General features: G+C 34.8%; 1 pseudogene; it reads right to left on the bottom strand.

The window, feature by feature from the left end:
• Nucleotides 1-500: 500 nt before the first annotated feature.
• Nucleotides 501-13,489, bottom strand: LOC131166715 (uncharacterized; annotated as a pseudogene).
• Between the last annotated feature and the right edge of the window lie 6,263 nt (nt 13,490-19,752).

The following is a 19,752-nucleotide window of genomic DNA, read 5'->3' as shown; positions in this document are numbered from 1 at the left end:
TAATGAAACATGTGCAAGTCACATGCCATGTGTCATTTAATGAAACATGTGCAAGTCACATGCCATGTGTCATGTCATTTAATGAAACATGTGCGAGTCACATGTCATGCTTAATTGACACAATTGGCCCACTATTTAATCCATAAAAATTCCCCAAACAGCCCTTATTGACTTAAGGTTCAAGCTTCACACGCCTTTAGACAATTTAGCATCTTGGACTCTTCAAGAAAGTCCTTTTCTTTAGTGTCCATGGCCCTCATTGACTCTTGCTCAAACAACTTCTCAATTAGTCCTTGCATAGCCTCCTTGACCTTCTTGGCTCTAGCTCTTGTGATGGGTCTGCTTGGCACGTGCAGATCATCATGTGGAATTGGAGCTTGTGGGTTCATATCATTCCCCCTTTCTTCAAAAAGATTCGTCCTTGAATCATCACCTACATCAAAAAAGGATAAATCAGAAATGTTGAAAGTTGCATTGACCTTATACTCACCCGGGAGATCCAACTTGTATGCATTATCGTTGATCTTTTCTACCACTTGAAAAGGTCCATCACCCCTCGGGTGTAGCTTTGTTTTCCTTTTAGTAGGAAACCTCTCTTTTCTCATATGCACCCATACCCAATCTCCTGGTTCAAAAGTAACGAACTTGCGCCCCTTATTAGCTTGAGATGAATATTGTCGGTTCTTCTTTTCGATGTGCTGCCGTGCTTGTTCATGGATCCTCTTCACCAAGTCAGCCTTGTGTCGGCCATCTAAGCTAGCTATCTCATTCACAGGTAGCGGTATCAAATCCAATGGAGTCAAAGGATTAAAACCATAAACAATTTCAAAGGGAGAAAAATTAGTAGAAGCATGCACAGTTCTATTATAAGCAAACTCAACAAGTGGTATACATTCTTCCCATGATTTTAAATTCCCTTGAATGACCGCACGCAATAAGGTTGCTAAAGTCCGATTAACTACTTCGGTTTGACCGTCGGTTTGAGGATGACAAGTAGTAGAAAACAATAGCTTAGTTCCTAATTTTCCCCATAAAACCTTCCAAAAGTAGCTAAGGAATTTAACATCCCTATCACTCACAATTGTCCTTGGAATGCCATGCAATCGCACAATGTCCCTAAAAAATAAATTAGCTATATTTATGGCATCATCAGTTTTATGGCAAGGAATAAAATGTGCCATTTTAGAAAATCTATCAACCACCACAAATATAGAGTCCCTACCGCCTTTGGACCTAGGCAAACCTAATATGAAATCCATTGAAATGTCTACCCAAGGTTCACTAGGTACAGACAAAGGAGTATAAAGGCCATGAGGTAAGACCTTAGACTTAGCTTGTTTACATGAAATGCATCTAGAACACACTCTCTCTACATCTCTACGCATATGTGGCCAAAAGAAGTGTTCATGCAGAATATCTAAAGTCTTTTGTACCCCAAAATGTCCCATCAGACCCCCACTATGTGACTCTCGCACAAGCAATTCTCTTAGGGAGCAGTTAGGCACACAAAGTCTATTCTCCCTAAACAAATATCCATCATTCCTATAGAATTTATGAAACGCAACTTTATCACATGCCTCATACACATTAGCAAAATCAGAATCTTTAGCATATAAATCCTTTATGTACTCAAAACCCAATAGCTTAGTGCTAAGTGTAGTAATTAAGGCATACCTGCGAGAAAGCGCATCAGCCACGACATTTTCTTTCCCCTGCTTGTACTGAATGACATATGGGAAGGTTTCGATGAACTCTACCCATTTGGCGTGGCGGCGATTTAGCTTACCTTGCCCCTTCAAATGCTTTAAAGATTCATGATCAGAGTGGATCACGAATTCTTTAGGCCACAAGTAATGTTGCCACGTCTCCAATGCCCGCACCAAGGCATATAGTTTTTTATCATACGTGGAGTAGTTCAATGCTGCCCCATTGAGCTTTTCACTAAAATATGCAATGGGACGCTTATCCTGCATCAAAACAGCTCCAATACCAATCCCGGAGGCATCACATTCAATCTCAAAAGTTTTAGTGAAATCAGGTAAAAGCAACAATGGAGCAGAACACAACTTATCTTTAAGCATTTTAAAGGAATGTTCTTGTGCAGTACCCCATTTAAACCCCACGTTTTTTTTTATTACTTCAGTTAAAGGTGCAGCAATGGTGCTAAAATCTCTCACAAACCGCCTATAAAAACTAGCCAACCCATGAAAACTACGTACATCAGTCACAGATTTAGGTGTTGGCCAATCTTTTATTGCTTTCACTTTTTCCTCATCCACTTCTACGCCTTTACCACTCACCATATAACCCAAGAAAATAACCTTTTCCATGCAGAAATCACATTTCTTTAGGTTAGCAAACAAATTTTCTTTTTTAAGAACATCGAGTACACCTTTCAAATGATCCAAGTGATCATCAAGATTCTTGCTATACACTAGGATGTCGTCAAAGTAGACAACAACAAATCTGCCTATAAATGCACGCAACACATGGTTCATCAAGCGCATGAAAGTACTAGGGGCATTGGTCAGACCAAAGGGCATAACCATCCATTCATACAAACCGTACTTTGTCTTAAATGCAGTTTTCCATTCATCACCCGGTTTCCTTCTTATTTGATGGTAGCCACTTTTTAAATCAATTTTAGAAAAGATACAAGAGCCATGCAGTTCATCTAACATGTCATCTAGTCTAGGGATAGGATGACGATACTTTACAGTGATTTTATTGATGGCTCTACAATCGACGCACATCCTCCATGATCCATCTTTCTTCGGTACCAGTAGCACGGGTACCGCACATGGACTCATGCTCTCCCTCACATGCCCCTTAGCAAGCAGCTCCTCAACTTGTCTTTGAAGTTCCTTTAGTCTCCTCGGGGTTGCTCCTATAGGCTGGACGGTTGGGAATCGTAGCCCCGGGAATGAAGTCAATCTGATGCTCAATTCCTCTAATTGGTGGCAAACCATTGGGCACGTCCACAGGAAAGACATCCTTGTATTCCTGCAGCAAAGAAACAAGAGCACTAGGCAAGGAAGAGGTGAGTTCATTAGTGCTCAAATATACCTTCTTGTACATGAGTACAACGAGAGGTCTTTGTGCATAAAAAGCTTTCATACACTCTTTTTCTTTTGCATACAAACTCACTTTTTCCTCTCTCGTTGTTTTTCTCTCATTTTTACCACTTTTTTTTTCTAATTTCAATGCTCTCTGCCTCTCCTTTTGTTTTATTCTCAGCCTCTTTTTTGTTTTTCTCATCATTTGCTCTTTTCAATCTCACTTGATCTTCATACACTTGCTTAGGAGTCAATGGTACAAGGGTCACACTTCTCCCATCTTTTAGAAAAGAATACCTATTCTTGAACCCATCATGAGTGACACGTCGATCATATTGCCATGGCCTGCCCAATGAGATGTGACTAGCATGCATAGGGACCACATCACATAGAATCTCATCAGAATATTTTTCAATTGAAAATACAATCAACACTTGCTTATTCACCCTAACCTCCCCACACTCATTCAACCATTGAAGTTTGTAAGGCCTAGGATGTTTTATGCATTGCAACCCCAACTTCTCTACTAATGTGGCACTAGCTACGTTAGTGCAGCTCCCTTCATCGATGATCATGCTACACACCTTATCATTGATGTAACATCGAGTATGAAATATATTCTCACGCTGCTCCTCATTTTCATCTTTCACCACATGCATGTTTAAAGCTCTCCTAGTTACTAATGCCTCACCATGGAAAGCATACTCAACATCGCTAGAATCTTCTAGTGAAGGCATGGACTCATGATCGCTCTCTTCATCATCAGTCTCAATAGTACCATCATCTCTCATAATCATTGTTCTTTTGTTTGGGCATTGTGATGCAATATGGCCAGTCCCCAAACACCTAAAACACTTGGTATTTCTGTACCTACTAGATTGAGAAGAAGTTATACCTTTTTCATGGCTGCCCACTTTGTCTTTGCCTTTCTCCTTCTCTTCCTTGGATTTGGAAACAACCATTTCTTCTTTTGATTTCCCCCAATTCGGTTTCCATGTGGAATGGGAAGCCGAAGTTGTTGTAGCATGCTTGTTTCCACCCTTGTGTTTGAGTTGCCTCTCTACTTTCATTGCCATATGCACCATGTCCTCTAACTCCACATAGTGCTGCAGCTCCACTATGTTAGCAATTTCCCGGTTCAACCCACATATGAATCGTGCCATTGTAGCTTCTCTATCTTCCTCAATATTTGCCCGAATCATAGCTATCTCCATCTCCTTGTGGTAGTCCTCCACACTTTTGGTACCTTGGGTAAGGCTTTGAAGACGTTGGTGTAAGTCTCGGTAGTAGTGGTTTGGTACAAATCGCTTCCTCATCACCGCCTTCATTTCAGCCCATGTCTGGATAGGTCTTTCCATGTTTCTACGCCTACTAAGAAGAATTTGATCCCACCATACCAGTGCGTAGTCAGTAAACTCCACAGCTGCCAATTTCACATTCTTTTCTTCGGAGTAGTTATGACACTCAAAAATGAGCTCAACCTTCCTCTCCCATTCAAGGTATACATCCAGGTTATTTTTCCCCTGAAAAGGAGGAATCTTCATTTTGATGCTTCCGATGTTTCTATCAATGTTATCTCGACCCCTTGGCTCCCATCGAGGTTGTCGCTCTTGCCTAGCACCTCGATAAGCAAATCTTCCCATACCTCCATGTTCATCATCACTTGCTTCGTTGCTACCTATATCATATTCAAATTCAGCAATCGGAGGAGTATGTGGCCTTTGTCGCCTTTCATTGGATTGCCCTCTTCTCAGTCCATCAATTGCAGCGTCTTGTCTATCCAATCTATCTCTGAACTCCCCAAAAACCGTATTGAGTCTTTCAAACTGTTGTTGAATGGCTTGCAAGGTGAAGAATGAGTCTTGTGGAGGGTTCTCATTCTCGCTACCTTTGCTGGAAGTTTCAGCGCCAACCACCTTTCTACTCATAATTTCAAACCTGCAAAAAGGATATTAGAGAGAAAAAAAAAAAAATTCCTCACTCACTCCCTTACGTGTTTACCCTCCAAACAATGACACTCAACGCTCGTGTTTTTGACACAATTTTTTTTTTTTGGCTTTTTCCCTCTGATGCGCTCACACACTCGTGCCTCTTACCACTCAGGATTTCTCTTTTAGTTCTTTAATGAACTAATCCCAAACAAATCAAATGCAACTAAATCAATGAAAACAACTAAATCAAGACACGAAACAACGAAGGAAAGACAAAAAGAAGTCAAGAAAAACAATAATGACGCGAACGAAATAAAAAGAAATTCAATGGACCAACTCGACCAAGCATATATTCAAACACATATCAGAACAATAAGTTGCTGCCTCCTCTTTTTTATTTATTTATTTTTTTTTTATGACTGCAAAATATTGCCCTTTCTCTTTTTTTTTTTTTTTTGGATGCACAAAATGGTTTTTTTTTTTTTAATGTGCTCTAATCAGCCTTGCTGTATTTCTTGCAATTTCTAGCCACAAAAGATTCAATCTTGATGGTGGACAATATTAAAGAAGAGTTGGAAAATTTCAAAAACAAGAAAACAAGATAGGTAGATTGAAAGATAGAAGAATATGAAATAAGGATAAATGATTATGAGATAAAAGAATTTTCTAAAGCAATCAAGAAAAATAAGATAGATAGAACCTAGTTCAAACCAAAGCTCTGATACCAAATGATACGGAACCCCAAGAATAAACGTCCGGAGACCCCAAATCAGATTTATCAAAACCCCAAACCCAAAATAAGATTCGAAATGGTATAGGATCCTTGACCTATTGCTTGACGTGAAGCACAAACCAAGAATATCAAATTAATGGATGAACGCCACAAAGGTAGCACCTTTGATAAGTTCAGTGAAAGTTCAATGAAGAACTTGAAGAGAAATAACCTCACTTGAATTCTATTCAGCAAAAATCAATATTCTTTAATACAATAGGGAGTTGACTACTTATAGAAAATAAAAGAAACCCATGACATCAGTTTAGCCAATAGAATTAAGCTATGACATCAATCTGGCCAATAAAATAATCCCACATAACCTTAAGCATGCCATGTCATTTAATGAAACATGTGCAAGTCACATGCCATGTGTCATTTAATGAAACATGTGCAAGTCACATGCCATGTGTCATGTCATTTAATGAAACATGTGCGAGTCACATGTCATGCTTAATTGACACAATTGGCCCACTATTTAATCCATAAAAATTCCCCAAACAGCCCTTATTGACTTAAGGTTCCAGCTTCACACGCCTTTAGACAATTTAGCATCTTGGACTCTTCAAGAAAGTCCTTTTCTTTAGTGTCCATGGCCCTCATTGACTCTTGCTCAAACAACTTCTCAATTAGTCCTTGCATAGCCTCCTTGACCTTCTTGGCTCCAGCTCTTGTGATGGGTCCGCTTGGCACGTGCAGATCATCATGTGGAATTGGAGCTTGTGGGTTCATATCATCTAGCCTGATACTTCTCTATGTGAGTGACGCGCAGATCAAGGGATGTAACTTGTTCTTTAATATTTTGAAGCCTAGTGCACACTTCAGATGAGAAACTTGACAAGTCCCTTTGGAATGATAAGAACCATGAAGGTGCATCATGAGAGGACCCTAGATCCTATGTGGGAGAGGAGTGAGCTGCTGTTGAGGCTAAGGTTGAGGCCATAGGGGCACGATGAATCCTACTTGATTTCAAATACCAACCCGAGCTTCCTTTGTCATACCCCATTTGCTTTAGAGAGGTCTCATAAAAAAGATCATAGCGGGTTCATTTTATGAAGAATTTAGAGCTATTTAAGACATGAAGATGAGAGAAAAGGAGAGTAAGGATACCTCCACAGGGAAGGACAACTCGGGAAGATTCTACTTTGGCCCACATCCATCTAATAATTAAGTTGCCTAAGTCTAGTTTTTTCCTTTTGAGAAGACACCAAAGAACAAAGCACTCAATGTTGGAAAGATGATCAAAAGAGCCTTGCTTGGGTAGGATGTTATTTGCAACTATTTTTTGTAAAATTTGGGCTTTCAGACTTAGTTGCTTGTACAAAGGAGGATGCCCAAAATAAATAGATTCATTTTCCATGATCAATGGGAGAAAAGTTTTAGGGGTAAACCCTTGTTCTAGAATCTAGGATTGAGCAAACAATGGACAATTAAAATCATGGAGTAATTTTGAAAATGGGAGACAAAATTTTAGAATTTAACAAAATTTTATTTCCTTTCACCTCAGAGGAGATAATCCCATTTTCATTAGTCATATTGGCATAAAATATTTTGATAAGATGAGGGAAAATGCCTTTTCGTTGTTGGGTAACAAAATCAAACCAAAACCACCCTATATTTTTGGAATAAAGGAAGGATATCGGGGAATTCAATATTTAAGAATGAGACATCCAAAACTTTACCAAGAATGGGTTCTATGGTGCCAAGAGACGCACGATATCGAAGCTTAGCTTAGGGAGCAACAAGCAATTTGTTAAGATTTTGTGCATCTCTCCCAGATGAAGAACCTCGATTGGCAGTGTGCTTGATATGAGGCATGTTTGATGAAGATACCTTATTGCAGAAGCCCTAGATTTCATGGAATGATCCTTAGAAGAGAGGAGCAAGCTTCGGATTGAGTGATTTCTGGGTGAGGGTGAAAAGAAATGGAGAGGAAGAGGTTTGGATGAGTTGAGCAATGAACTTCAAAAGGGAAATTAGGGTTTTAAGCTAATAGTTATACTTAAATCCCGCGAATTTAGATGACTGAGGATTATATTCAGTCATCTGAAGATTTTTAGATCAGGAATTTGAAGAGTCAGTAGCCTCCTAGACGTCTGAAGTTTCAGGTTTAGTCATCTGAACCTTTTTGCTACAGTGTTAGGTCATCTGAAGTTCTTAGTTCAGATGACTGAAGATCAAAAAAGGTTTGAAATTACTTTTCTAACACACATCTCTGCTGTGTATTAACCCAAGTTCTCTTCTAATATGTATAAATCCTTCTTCACTTAGGGGTTTTGTAAAAATGTCTGCCCATTGATCACTTGTATTAATGAATTCAAAAATTATATCCTCTTTTTGAACATGATCTCTCAAGAAATGATGCCTTATATCTATATGTTTGGTTCTTGAGTGTGAAATTGGATTTTTAGATATATTTATAGCACTTGTGTTATCACACTTTATTGGAATTGTTTTATAATCTAGATTGAAGTCTTTTAATTGTTGTTTCATGTATAGAATTTGTGCGCAACAACTTCCGGCTGCTATATACTTGGCTTCAGCGGTTGATAAGGCTGTGGAGTTTTGTTTTCTTTGAATCAAACTACTTGTTTTCTTTTTTCATCTCTATCAAGGCTTGTTGATGTACTCATAAGGATTCCTATGAGTTTACTTTGTTCCATATCAAACTTTTTAAGAATATCTTTAATGTATTTAGTTTGATTTATAAATGTCCCATTGTTTGCTTGTTTAATTTGTAATCCTAGAAAATAATTTAACTCCCCCATCATACTAATTTTAAATTCTTTTTGCATACATATGGCAAAGTCTTTACATAGTTCTTCATTTGTAGCTCCGAATATAATATCATCCACATATATTTGAACAATTAGCATTTCTTTGTTTTTGGTTTTGATAAATAAAGTGCTATCTACCATTTCTCTTGAAAATTCATTTTTGAGCAAGAATTTACTTAGCCTCTCATACCAACGTCTAGGAGCTTGTTTCAAACCATATAAAGATTTTGTTAACTTAAATACATGATTTGAATTTTTTGAAATTTCAAAACTTAGAGGTTGTTTAACATACACTTCTTCATTTATATATCCATTTAAGAATGCACTCTTTACATCCATTTGGTATAATTTAAAATCCTTATGGGCTGCGTAAGCTAGAAGCATCCTAATTGCTTCAATTCTAGCTGCTGGTGCAAAAGTTTCATCATAATCAATACCTTCTTCTTGATTATAACCTTGTGCTACTATCCTAACTTTATTTCTTATAACTACCTCATTTTCGTCCTTTTTATTTCTAAACACCCATTTAGTTCATATGATTGATTTATCTTTGGGTTTAGGTATAAGTTCCCACACTTGACTTCTTTCAAATTAATTTAGTTCCTCCTACATAGTTATAATCCAAGAATCATCTTTTAAGGCTTCTTCAATGTTCTTGGGTTCATCTTGAGACAAAAAAGCATAATGGTTGCAAATATTTTTCAATGAGGCTCGAGTGGTTATTCCTTTTGATGTTTCACCAATGATTTTTTCTTTTGGGTGACTCTTAGAATATCTCCATTGTTGATTAAGGTGTAATCCCAAGAGGGGGGGGGGGGGTGAATTGGATATTAAAAAAAATTCACTTAATTTTCTTTGACACACTTATTATAAGTTTACCAATTACTTCTAGTTGCTCAAGTATGTGTGAGTGTGTCAATCCGATCTATGCATGCAATATACTCAATTTAAACATAACGCGGAAAATAAAGAGTAAAAGGCAGAAAGAAAACAAACGCGATTTTACGAGGTTCGGCCAACTTGGCTTACGTCCTCACCTTGAGCAACTACTCAAGGATCACTAAAAACCCTACTCCTTAAAGTGGGACGAAGCTTCCCTTACAAACCGCTGCTTACAAGAGGTACATCTCCCTCCTTATCTGCTACTCACAAGAGGTACAGCTTCCTCCTCACACTCGGTTCACAACTCGAACCGTGTTTACAATGAAATCTAAAAATAACACTCAAAACAATGCTTCTAACAAAAGTTCGTGAGTACAATTCAATTTCCTAGTACATTAACATATGAGATAACTTGAAACTCAAGAATGTATGAAAAATGATACAATCGTTTGATGTATGATATATGTCAACACACAAATTTGTATTTAATCAAAACTCCCAAGTGAAAATATATTTGGAATGCTTTGGAGTCCACTAGGATTCTTAATTCACTTTGTAAAGATGCTTAAGTATATTTGAAGTGAGCTATTTAACAAAAATTTGACTTGAATACAACTCAATCAAAAATCACAAAGTTTTCCTTCAAGTTCCAATATTTTAATCAAGGTAGGTTTTTCAATAAAAAACCCAATGAACAATATATATGAATATGTGTTTATGTACTTCTTGAATTTCAAATCAATCAACCAAGCTAACAAGTTTTTCTCAAAACATGATCTTCCAGAAAATCAGTTTTTATATGTGAATACACACTCAAGATCAAAACCTCTTTCTAACGATAAACACGTAAAGAGATGAGAACTTCTTGAAAATTAATAACTTGACAAATCAAACCTTAATACTGGATCAAAGTTTAGTTGGATGAATGAATGCCCCTTTGATTTCAGTAGAGATTTTCCCAAACAAAGATAGAAGAAGATTGAAGTGCAGAAAATCAGCTCTAGGGTTCAAGTCTTGCAATTAGATGTATATCTTTCTTGTTGTATCTCTTCGCTTGTGCTCTAGGGTTTAGATATTCATAATATATATTATATTACCCTTAGAATTAATCTCAGCCATTGGATCAATAAGAGACTTCACTTGTCTTTTTAATAAAGAGCTGATTTTTAGGCTTTCCCGTGAGTTCAGGCAACTGAACTCGACTTCAGGCTCCTGAAGTATCAACTTCAGGTGCCTGAGGTTCCAAGGTCAGGCGACTGAAGAGCCTTTGCCAGGTTCTGCCTTCTCCATTTAATTCTTCAGGTGACTGAACTTAATCTTCAAGCAACCAAAGAAATTTTTCAGGCTACTGAGGTTTGAGTTCAGGCGATCGAACTCCCCATTCTCTCAAATTTTCATTTCTAACTATAAAATTTGCTTGGCTTCTTTTCTTGGGTCTTTCATAAAATATATTTTTCATGATTTTGAAAACATTTCAATGTCCATGAGAATTTCCTAATGATGTACATGAAATGCATGAATCCTAAAACCATTTTAAGTTATAATGAGCCTCAAATTAAATCATATGAAAATGTTAATACATGAGTTCTATATACCATTTCCCAAGATATTCTTGAACTTTGCCGCTTGCATCTTTATTTCCGTACTCTTTGAGTTCCATGGATCTTTGCCAAGATTTGTTAACTTTCCGTGCATGCTTAGTGTAAGTCCTGTTCACAAACTCAATGCACAGATCAAATATCAAGTGATTTGTCATTATCAAAACAAGATTGGACTCGTAGAGTCAACATCCATTCTTTAGGTAGATATAGAATTTCTATGATGTTTTTACTTGAAGTTTTATTATTTTTTTCTTATTTAATTTCAATATTATCTTCCTTTTGTGAAATATCTTCTTTTTCATCAATCTTAACTTTATTGTCATAATTATTTGACTCATCAAATGTTATGTGTATTGATTCAATAATAGTAAGAATTCTTCTATTATACACCCTATAGGCTTTGCTATTTGTAGAGTAGCCTAAGAAGATACCTTCATCAAATTTTGCATCAAACTTTCCTAAATCATCTTTAGTGTTAAGGACAAAACATTTGCATCTGAATACATGAAAGTAGAAGATATTAGGTTTTCTATCTTTCCATAGTTCATACGGTGTTTTGTCTATACTTGATCTTATGGATACCTTGTTTACAATATAACAAGTTGTATTCACAGCTTCTTCCCAAAGGTATTTAGGTAGGTTATTTTCGTTTATCATTGTTATTGCCATTTCTTGTAGAGTTCTATTTTTTCTTTCTACTACTCCATCTTGTTGTGGAGTCCTAGGTACTGAAAAATTATGATTGATTCCATATTCATTATAGAATTTATCAACCTCTTTGTTTCTAAACTCCCTACCTTGATCACTTCTAAAGCTTGTTACATTATAGTCCTTTTCATTTTGTAATTTCTTGCATAAGGTGATTAGCATGTCACAGGTTTCATCTTTGTTTGCTAAAAATAATACCCAAGTAAATCTTGAATAGTCATCTACTATAACAAAAGCATGCTGTTTACCTCCTAGGCTTAAGGTTCTAGTTGGACCAAATAAGTCTAGGTGTAATAGTTCTAGGGGTCTTTTAGTAGATACGTACTTTTTCTTTTTGAAGCTTGTTTTGACTTGTTTTCCCTTTTGGCATGCATCACACATCTTTTCTTTTATAAATTTGGTATTTGGTAATTCTTTTACAAGATTTTTCTTTGATAATTTGGATAATAAGTCCATGCTAGCATGTCCTAGTTTCCTATGCCATAACCAACTTCTTTCATTCATTGTTGCCAAACAAGTTGCGTTCTGATTTACTAAGTGTAGACACCCTATTTTTGCCCTAACCAAATAGAATAAAGGGTCCTTTCTCATTGTATTATTATTATTATTATTATTATTATTATTATTATTATTATTATTATTATTTCCTTATTTTTATTATTATTATTTTATTATCACTATTATTTCATTATTATTATTATTACTATGATTTTTATTGTTGTTATTTATATTATTATTTTTATTTTTATTTTCACTATTATTATCATTATTAATTATTTTCCTATATTGATATAAGTAATTTATTATTATTACTATTATTTTATTATTATTATTTATTTTCCTATATTGTTATAAGTAATTTATTATTATCACTATTATTTATGTATTATTATTATTATTATTATTATTATTTTTGTTGTTATCATTATTATTTTTACCGCAATTATTATTATTATTATTTATTATTTTTATTATCATTATTATTAATATTATTTATTATTATTATTATTATTAGTATTTTTATCTTTATTATTATTATTACTATTATTATTTTTATTATTATTATTATTATTATTTTCATTAGGGTTTTGGGGGATGGAAGCCTATTTATAGGCTGCATTCTCAACAGCCAAACGGGGGGGCAGCGCACAGCGAACGCGGCGTAGCGCGGGCCAAGACTCTCCATCCATACTAGTAGCCGAGCCCTTCTCCACAGCAAGAACGGAGCCACTCCACGAACCAGACGGCCACCGTCTCCGCAAACCCACTCCGGCAAACCAGCTGCAGCAACTTGCTGCAAGCCCTTCCCCAGACGTCCCTGCTGCTGGCGTCGCGAACCACACACGCAGCAACTCAGCTCCGGCGGCGAAGTTCCCAACCGCTCCTCAGCCTGCTCCTGCTCCCGGCGAGATCCCACGGTGCCCTCATGCTCAGCTCCGGCAACTACCGTCCGCACCAGTCACAGACAACCCGAAGACACCTCTACCACTGCAATCCTCTGCAATCGCTGCAACCCAGGCACCATCAGCCAGAACTCCGGCGAACGCACCACGGAGTCCAGCAACCCAGGCACCATCAGCCAGAACTCCGGCGAACGCTCCACGGAGTCCAGCTTCCTGTGAACACCAACAAGACCCCGACCATCGTCTGCCTCCTCCAGTCTCGGCAACACCACCGTGACAACCCACCGATACGAGCAACACCGGCGACCTTCCTCTGCAACTCCATCTCCGGCCACCCGGGAACTCCCTGTTCCAGCCATCCCTCTGTCAGTCTGGCGCCAAGTAGCAGCAGAAGCAGCAACTCCGACTGTACCCCTCTCTGTAAGCCTTTCTGCATAACTCACACACACTCACTCGCACACACACACTGACACACATGTATATATAATTATATATTATATATAGATATATATATATATATATATATATATATATATGTATATATGTATATTGTATGTGTGTGTGTGTGTGTTAGTATTATTTTAATCCTTAAAGTTTAAGTTTTTAAATTTTGTTTTTTTTTTCTGTTCTTCTTTTATTTGCATGTGAGTGTACTAATATAATATTTTTTATGGTATTTAGTGTGTGTATATTAATATGATATTTTTGTAGTGTTTAATTAATATAAGTGCTATGTATATATGTATATTAATATACCATTTGTTGTGATATTTAGTTAACATTTGTATATATGTAGGTTAATATATTATTTGTTGTAATATTTATATCCATGCTATTGATGTGTGTATATTAATACATTGTTTGTTGTAGCATTTAATTAATATTTGCTATGTATGCATGTATATTAATGTATTATTTGTTGTAATATTTAGGTAATATTTATATCTATGCTATGTATATGTGTATATTAGTACATTGTTTGTTGTGGCATTTAATTAATAATTGTATCTATGTTATTGTTGTATACTATCTTGTGGTATGTTATTTTAGAATATATTGTGTATTTAGGGTTTAAATTATTACATGTTGTATCTAGGGTTTTAATGGTATATTTAGGGTTTTGTTCATCATATGCTTCATTTAGGGTTCGATTGGTCTCTCATATTTTCATGATATATTAATGGTAAGGTTTTAAAATTATGTCCATAATTATTGCCGCGTGTTTTATTTGTTAACTTTAGGGTTTAAATTGCTTCCCATAATATTACTTATGTGATAGTTTCCATTATTATATATATTGCATGTGTATTATAGGGTTAAATTTGTTTCCACATTGTTATTGTACATTAATTGTAAGGCTCTAATTATTTCCAAGCTATTATTATTATTATTATACATATTGCCTATTATATTTAGGGTTTTGATTGGTTTCCATGTTATTAATATTTTTAGAGTTTAATTGCCTCTATATAGATTGTTTATTAATGTTAGGATTATGAGTGTTTCCATATTGTTATCACATTTTAACTTTAGGGTTTCATATGTTTCCAAATTATCAGTACATATTTTTAGGGATTTTTGATTTATTTCCATATTATTGCACGTTTGATTATTTTCATATTATTGTATATTATTACGGGTTGATTGACATTGTATATTTATTTTAGGGTTTGTCTAATTCCATAATTTCGTCTTATTTGTTTCCATGTCTGTTTATATTACCTTTAACTTTTAGGGTTTGATTTATTGTCATGTTTCCTTTAATATTGTTAATATCAGGGTTTTGTTAGTGTTATGTCAAAGTTTTGATTATTTATAATTAGGGCTTTTGCCTGTATTTGTTAGGATATACTATTATCATATTGTATAGTTATTAAAATTGTGATATATATGTATTATTAGTCTAGTAGTATTATTATGGTATAATATTAATATTTACGTGTTATGATATATATATATATATATAAATATTAAAGTGGTATTATAATATTGTATTAGTATTTACGTGTTATATATGTGTTATTATTATAGTAGTATTATTATTACAGATAATGTATTATCATTGTAATATATTAGGGCTATTATTATCACATATTTCTAGAATTTTCAACTATATCCTATGTTTATATTTTATATTGAGATATCCATTATTTCTAATATTTTGGTATTATTTTAGTAAGTTTTTTTGTGTGGGTATATCCCTATGATTTTAATGCTAGGGTATTAGCCTTCGGGCTTCACGTACCTTTAAGCTCTGAGGGAATATATATATGTATGTATTATATTTATTTAGTTATTTATTTATTTTCCATGTGTATTTATAAATTCATAAAAGGAGTAATTTAAAGACTTTTTAAATTAACTTAGGGATAATTCTAAATTAATTAGGTACCGTTCATAAGAACGGACGCGTAGGGGGTGCTCGTACCTTCCCCTCGCGTAACCAAACTCCCGACCTCAGCTCTGGTAACGTAGGCCCATTCTACCCCTAACGGGGTAGTAATCATATGTTCTAACCACACTAAAGGTTAGTGGCGACTCCAATATTCCCTATTTTTCGTTGAAAATTAAAATTGATTTTTATTTCGCCGCCCGGGGCACACGTGCTCCCGGGACGTCGCGACACTAAGTTCTCAAGATTTATACAATAAACAAGGTTTCATTATTCTTAAAATTTTGGATAACGCATTTTTCTTTCTTAAAGGTTATTTCAAACCCTTTGTCACTTAATTAGCGAATGCTTAAAAGGTTGGGTTTCAATCCTTTTACTAATAGCACATTGTCAATAGTGAGAGAAGGTTCTTTACCTATTTTTTCAATGTTAATGATTTTACCTTTAGCATTGTCACCGAAGGTGACGTATCCCCCATCCTTTTGTCTTAGTGTGGTAAACTTGGTCTTATCACTGGTCTTGTGCCTTGAACACCCGCTGTCCAAGCACCACTTATCCGTTGAAGGTGTTGTCCTAAAGCAAACCTACAACGAAGGATTCATTGTGTTAGTCTTTGGAACCCAAATTCTAATTTTCTTTGAATTGTTTTTAGTTCCATTATTGACTCTCCATTCTCCTTAAATTTTAACATATTTTCTTTTAAATGGGCAATTGAACATTACATGACCTTTAGTTTTGCACATATAGCAAGTGGTGCGTTCATATTTGTTGTTTGAGGAAGTGCTAGCATAGTGCTTGGCTTCCTTGACCAAGTATCCCATGTATAATTTCTTATTCTTTTTATTTGTTTTACCATTATAACCTATTTCCTTCTTTATTTTGATGTAGCCTTTGCTGTCTAATAATCTTTTCAAAATTTTGTTTACCTTTTGTAAAGTTATATATAATTTTCTCCTTATCCTCTACTAATTTCTTAAGTTCATTTACTTCTAAATCCTTTTTATTCAAATTATCTTTATGAATTTTGCCTAATTCTTGAGTTACTTTATTTACTTCCTCCTCTAACTTCTTAATACAAGAGTCTTTTTTTTTTTTTTTCATTGGTTTTGAATGATTCAAGTTGCTTCAATAGTTCTTTATTTTGATCTTTCAAGGTTATATTTCTCTTGAAAATTTTTATGAATCTTTTATGTAGAGAAAACAACTCAGCTTGTAATTCCTTGTAAGAAGGCATACTATCACATGACTCATTACAAGACTCATTGCACGATTCAGTTGAAGAGTAGTAGGAATTTACCTCTTCGTCATTTGCCATGAAACATATATTTACCATCTCTTGTCCACTTGATTCGTTTTCTGTCTCAATGGAGCTTGAGTCATCCCAAGTGGCCTTCATAGCTTCCTTTTATTTCTTCTTGTCTTTCTTGAGCAATGGGCAGTCTGGTTTGATATGTCCTGGTTTCTTGCAGTGATAGCATATTGGAGATTCATTCTTACTTTTATTTTATTTTCTACTTGTCTCTCCTTTTTCAGGTTTCCTTTTATTGAACTTTCTAGGAAATCATTTTTTCCTTCTATAGAACTTACCTAGTCTCTTAGTGATGAATGCTAATTCATCTTGATCTAAGTCACTTGTTTCACTTTTGTCTTCACTTGCTATGGCTAGATGCTTTCAGTGCAATGGATCTTTCATACTTTGGTTCAGGATTCTTTTCTTTTAAAGTCATTTCATAGGTGAGAAGTGAACCTATGAGTTCATCTAAAGAGGTGGTCTAAAGATTTCTACCTTCTTTCATAGATGTAGACTTTGGTTCTCATAAGGAGGGAAGGCCTCTCATAATTTTTCTAATCATTTCGTAGGTAGTATAAGTTTTTCCTAAGACACTTAAGGAGTTTATTATGTGGGTAAATCTTGTGTACATACTTGATTTTGTTTCATCTGAATTCATCTTAAATGCTTCATATTCGCTTATTAACATGTCTATCCTATTGTTTCTAACATCAATTGTTCCTTCATATGTTAACTTTGTTTTCATAATTATTTGACTCATCAAATGTTATGTGTATTTATTCAATAATAGTAAGAGTTCTTTTATTATAAACGCTATAGGCTTTTCTATTTGTAGAGTAGCCTAAGAAGATACCTTCATTAGATTTTGCATCAAACTTTCCTAAATCATCTTTAGTGTTAAGGATAAAACATTTGCATCCGAATACATGAAAGTAGGAGATATTAGGTTTTCTACCTTTACATAGTTCATATAGTGTTTTTTCTATTCTTGATCTTATAGATACCCTATTTACAATATAACAAGCTATATTCATAGCTTCTGCCCAAAAGTATTTAGGTAGGTTATTTTCGTTTATCATTGTTCTTGCCATTTCTTGTAGAGTTCTATTTTTTTTTTCTACTACTTCATCTTGTTGTGGAGTCCTAGGTGCTGAAAAATTATGATTTATTCCATGTTCATTACAGAATTTATCAACCTCTTTGTTTCTAAACTCCCTACCTTAATCATTTCTAAAGCTTGTTACATTATAACATTTTTCATTTTGTAATTTCTTGCATAAGGTGATTAGCATGTCAGAGGCTTCATCTTTGTTTGTTAAGAATAATACCCAAGTGAATCTTGAATAGTCATCTACTATAACAAAAACATATTGTTTACCTCCTAGGCTTAAGGTTCTAGTTGGACCAACTAAGTCTAGGTGTAATAGTTCTAGGGGTCTTTTAGTAGATATGTACTTTTTCTTTTTGAAGCTTGTTTTGACTTGATTTCCCTTTTGGCATACATTACACATCTTGTCTTTTATGAATTTGGTATTTGGTAATCCTTTTAAAAAAAATTTCTTTGATAATTTGGATAATAGGTCCATGCTAGCATGTCCTAGTTTCCTATGCCATAGCCAACTTATTTCATTTATTGTTGCCAAACAAGTTACGTTCTGATTTACTAAGTTCTCAAGATTTATATAATAAACATTATTTATCCTATAAGCTATAAATAAGGTTTCATTATTCTTAAGATTTTGGATAACGCATTTTTCTTTCTTAAAGGTTATTTCAAACCCTTTGTCACTTAATTGGCGAATGCTTAAAAGGTTGGATTTCAATCCTTCTACTAATAGCACATTGTCAATAGTGAGAGAAGGTTCTTTACCTACTTTTCCAATGCCAATGATTTTACCTTTAGCATTGTAGCCGAAGGTGACGTATCCCCCATCCTTTTGTCTTAGTGTGGTAAACTTGGTCTTATCACCGGTCATGTGCCTTGAACACCCGTTGTCGAAGTACCACTTATCCATTGAAGGTGTTGTTCTAAAGAAAAACTACAATGAATGATTCATCGTGTTAGTATTTGGAACCCAAATTCTCTTAATTTTCTTTAAATTGTTTTTAGTTCCATTATTGACTCTCCATTCTCCTTAAATTTTAACATATTTTCTTTTTAATGGGCAATTGAACATTACATGACCTTTAGTTTTGCACATATAGCAAGTGGTGCGTTTATATTTGTTGTTTGAGGAAGTGCTAGCATAGTGCTTGGCTTCCTTGACCAAGTATCCCATGTATACTTTCTTATTCTTTTTATTTGTTTTACCATTATAACCTATCCCTTCTTTATTTCCTTGTAGCTTTTGCTGTCCAATAATCTTTTCAAAATTTTGTTTACCTTTTGTAAAGTTATATATAATTTTCTCCTTATCCTCTACTAATTTCTTAAGTTCATTTACTTCTAAATCCTTTTTATTCAAATTATCTTTATGAATTTTGCCTAATTCTTGAGTTACTTTAATTACTTCCTCTTCTAACTTCTCAATACAAGAGTCTTTTTTTTTTCTTTTTCAATGGTTTTGAATGATTCAAGTTGTTTCAATAGTTCTTTATTTTGATCTTTCAAGGTTATATTTCTCTTGGAAATTTTTATGAATCTTTTATATAGAGAAAACAACTCAGCTTGTAATTCCTTGTAAGGAGGCATACTATCACATGACTCATCACCAGACTCATTGCATGATTCAGTTGAAGAGTAGTAGGAATTTACCTCTTCGTCATTCGCCATGAAGCATATATTTGTCATCTCTTGTCCACTTGATTCGTTTTCCATCTCGCTGGAGCTTGAGTCATCCTAAGTGGCCTTCATAGCTTTCTTCTTTTTCTTCTTGTCTTTCTCGAGCAATGAGCAGTCCAGTTTGATATGTCATGGTTTCTTGCAGTGATAGCATATT

Source organism: Malania oleifera, chromosome 10 (genome assembly GCF_029873635.1).
Source record: "Malania oleifera isolate guangnan ecotype guangnan chromosome 10, ASM2987363v1, whole genome shotgun sequence".
NCBI lineage: Eukaryota > Viridiplantae > Streptophyta > Magnoliopsida > Santalales > Ximeniaceae > Malania > Malania oleifera.
This window is presented reverse-complemented; position numbering and strand designations above follow the sequence as displayed.